The following is a 3,989-nucleotide window of genomic DNA, read 5'->3' as shown; positions in this document are numbered from 1 at the left end:
ATGAAATTAAATGATACTGCATGGATGAGAGAGGAAAATGCCAAGCTATTTAATGGCTGACATGTAAGATGAATTTGGTAATGAAGCTCGGGGACTTATCAGGCCAGAAAACTGCATTCTCTCATTATATAGCCCTTAATGACCCACTTATTACTAATATAAAGGGAAAGATATACATATAAACACATGTTCCTGAATGTTTGGCTGCAAGAAATGAAACCAGTACACCAGCTTGAGGGGTTAGCAACAGACGCTGTTTCTGTATGAATGATCAAATTTGCTGTTTTCCAGCTGGAAAATGACAACTGAAGTAAAAGGGTAAAGGATGATTTGACTATACTTATACAAAAGACAGGAGAGAGTAATGTAAAGAGAGCAGGTGGAGCTGGCTAGCTCTAAGAATTGCTATGGGGAACCTGGAAGAGGAAATAGATTTATTTGGAAACATGACTTATGTCTTCTTTTCAGATGTGCACTTCTAAAAGTACTCAATTTTTTACTTATATGGCATTTATTTCTCTGACAAACTGAATTATCCAGGATATCACTGAAAACTATCAGGGAAACCAAAATGGAAGCCACATCTATTGGCAAAATCATATGCACTTCACTCATTAAGAGTTCTTCTTAGGTCCTTGCTCAGAGTTCATTCACTCTTATCTGACACCCAATCTTAAAGAGTTACCTAGTTTCCTATCTTATAGTAAATTATAAGCAGTGCAACATAAGGTGTGAAAGGCACATTCTTTAGGACCAGAGCAAGTGACACCTGACAACTTGAAAATGAGAGGAAAGAAAGAAAACCATGCAACAAATAAACAAAAGAAACTTAGAATAAAAAATACCATATTGATGTGTTGTCATTTACTGCAGAGAAGTTCCTACACATCACTTTGCTCCTTTGGGGCATTGCTGATTTATATCATAGCCAAAGGAACTTTGTGTCAGTCATGGCATCTGAAGATTTAGAGGGTTAGACCAGACAATCTCCAAGGCCCCTCCAAAAAAAAAAAAAACAAAAGTGTTTTCAAAAAAGATTTTGATGCTGTCTTCACTGCAAAGACCATATTCAGACATGGTGTAAAAACCTGGGCCCCTCCTCCCCCCAAAAATGTTGGCAGTTGAAGCATTAATCTCAGTTATCTGGAAAGGTGTCTTCCCGGGAACACTATACCATGCTGCTGTCCCACTGATGTGACCTTGTTTTGACTTTGCCAGAATTAGAATCCCGTGTCTACCATTTATTAGTGAATGACCCTAGGCAAGGTACCACCCGTTGCTAATCCCAGTTTCTTCATTTGTAAATTGAAAATTACAATATCTACCACTTAGAGCTGTTCTAAGTCTTAGTGGCTTGAACCAATGTGTGTCTAGTGCTTAACTTAGTGGCTAAAACATAGGAAATGTTCAATGAAAAATATTTATTGCTGTGTTGTTGGCAGTAATAATAACAATAATTTCCCCTTCTACTTTGGTTTATGTGCACACTGCAGGTATAAAGGATGAAGTTGTAGGGCAGGAAGTCTTATGACACTCGGAACAGCTACTCAATGGAAATCACAAACAGAATGAGTTTCATCCACATGTCGAGACACTACTACCAACAAAGCTACTTCAGAGAACCTATCGTAAATACCTAGCTGTCTCTTCCACTTAAAGCAAGGTATGTAGTAGTTTAACCTTATTCAGATTATATGATAAATTTGCAAACTTTATTTCATTTGGCCTCTACAATAAACTTGTGAAAGAGGTACAGTCCACCCCATATCACAGATGAGGAATGAGCTATTTAGGATTTAAGTAACTTGTATATATTTAACCAGCTCTTAAAGAGAAATAAACTTGAAGTTTATACTCTGACTCTAATGGTATCTCCTTTTGCTAATGCTGCCCACATACTATAGTTGATAGCTTACAGTAGAGTTGTTAATGATTTGGGAAAGAATTGGTCTTGGGACTATGTGGGTTTTTTACTGCTTTAGAGAATACCTTGAAACTGCATAGAATTGGATGAGAAATTCACAGTAATTCAGAGAAAACTGAATCAAAGCTTTATTTTGTCCAACAAATACTTTATCTATAGATAATTTGATAGTACAAATAAAACATGAGAATTTTTTTCTCTTTAAATAATTGGAGAGAAAAGGGGGCAGTTCCAAGATGACTGAATAGGAACAGCACCTGTCTACAGCTCCCAGTGTGAGTGATGCAGAAGATGGGTGATTTCTGCATTTCCAACTGAGGTACCAAGTTCATCTCACTGGGGCTTGTCGGACAGTGGGTGCAGCCCACAGAGCATGAGCTGAAGCAGGGCGAGGCATTGCCTTACTTGGGAAGCACAAGGGGTCAGGGAATTCCCTTTCCTAACCAAGGGAAGCTGTGACAGACAGCACCTGGAAAATCAGGTCACTCCCACCCTAATACTGTGCTTTTCCAACGGCCTTAGCAAACAGCACACCAGGAGATTATATCCCACGCCTGGCTCTGAGGGTCCCATGCCTGGCTCAGAGGGTCCCACGCCCATGGAGCCTCACTCATTGCTAGCACAGCAGTCTGAAGTCGAACAGCAAGGTGGCAGCAAGGCTGGGGTAGGGGCGCCCGCCATTGCTGAGGCTTGAGTAGGTAAACAAAGCCGCCAGGAAGTTTCAACTGGCTGGAGCCCACCGCCGCTCAAGGAGGCCTGCCTGCCTCTATAGACTCCACCTCTTGCGACAGGGCATAGCCAAACAAAAAGCAGTAGAAACCTCTGCAGACTTAAATGTCCCTGTCTGACAGCTTTGTAGAGAGTAGTGGCTCTCCCAGCACAGAGTTTGAGATCTGAGAACAGACAGACTGCCTCCTCAAGTGGGCCACTGACACCTGAGTAGCCTAACTGAAAGGCCCCCCAGTAGCAGCAGGCTGACACCTCACATGACTGGGTACCCCACTGAGATGAAGCTTTCAGAGGAATGATCAGGCAGCAATATTTGCTGTTCAGCAATATTCGCTGTTTTGCAACCTCCGCTCTTGATACCCAGGCAAACAGGGTCTGGAGTGGACATCCAGCAAATTCCAACAGACCTGCAGCTGAGGGTCCTGACTGTTAAAAGGAAAACTAACAAACACAAAGGACATCCACACCAAAACTCCATCTGTACGTCACCATCATCAAAGACCAAAGGTAGATAAAACCACAAAGATGGGGAAAAAACAGAGCAGAAAAGCTGAAAATTCTAAAAATCAAAGCACCTCTCTCCCTCCAAAGGAATGCAGCTCCTTGCCAGCAACAGAACAAAGCGGGACAGAGAATGACTTTGGAGAGCTGAGAGAAGACTTCAGATGGTTAAACTTCTCCGAGATAAAGGAGGAGTTTTGAACCTGTCGCAAAGAAGCTAAAAACCTTGAAAAAAGATTAGATGAATGGCTAACTAGAATAACCAGTGTAGAGAAGTCCTTAAATAACCTGATAGAGCTGAAAACCTTGGCACAAGAACTACGTGACAAATGCACAAGCTTCAGTAGCCGATTTGATCAACTGGAAGAAAGGGTATCAGTGATTGAAGATCAAATGGATGAAATAAAGTGAGAAGAGAAGTTTAGAGAAAAAAGAGTAAAAAGAAATGCACAAAGACTCCAAGAAATATGGGACTATGTGAAAAGACCAAATCTACATCTGATTAGTGTACCTGAAAGTGACGGGGAGAATGGAACCAAGATGGAAAACACTCTGCAGGATAATATCCAGAACTTCCCCAACCTAGCAAGGCAGGCCAACATTCAAATTCAGGAAATACAGAGAACGCCACAAAGATACTCTTCGAGAAGATACATAATTGTCAGATTCACCAAACTTGAAATGAAGGAAAAAGTGTTAAGGGCAGTCAGAGAGAAAGGTTGGGTTACCCACAAAGGGAGACCCATCAGACTAACAGCAGATCTCTCAGCAGAAACTCTACAAGCCAGAAGAGAGTGGGGGCCAATATTCAACATTCTTAAAGAAAAGAATTTTC

General features: G+C 41.3%; 1 long non-coding RNA gene across 1 annotated transcript in view; it reads left to right on the top strand.

Moving 5' to 3' along the window:
• The first annotated feature begins 1,475 nt into the window (after positions 1-1,475).
• The window catches only part of LOC105514129, a 33,876-nt gene continuing 31,362 nt past the window's right edge, over positions 1,476-3,989 (top strand). Inside the window, exon 1 of the long non-coding RNA XR_001002137.1 lies at positions 1,476-1,663. This is a non-coding gene — a long non-coding RNA (uncharacterized LOC105514129). The remainder of the gene's footprint in view (positions 1,664-3,989) is intronic.

Source organism: Colobus angolensis, unplaced genomic scaffold, assembly GCF_000951035.1.
Source record: "Colobus angolensis palliatus isolate OR3802 unplaced genomic scaffold, Cang.pa_1.0 Scaffold24, whole genome shotgun sequence".
In the NCBI taxonomy this organism is placed as follows: Eukaryota; Metazoa; Chordata; class Mammalia; order Primates; family Cercopithecidae; genus Colobus; species Colobus angolensis.
This window is presented reverse-complemented; position numbering and strand designations above follow the sequence as displayed.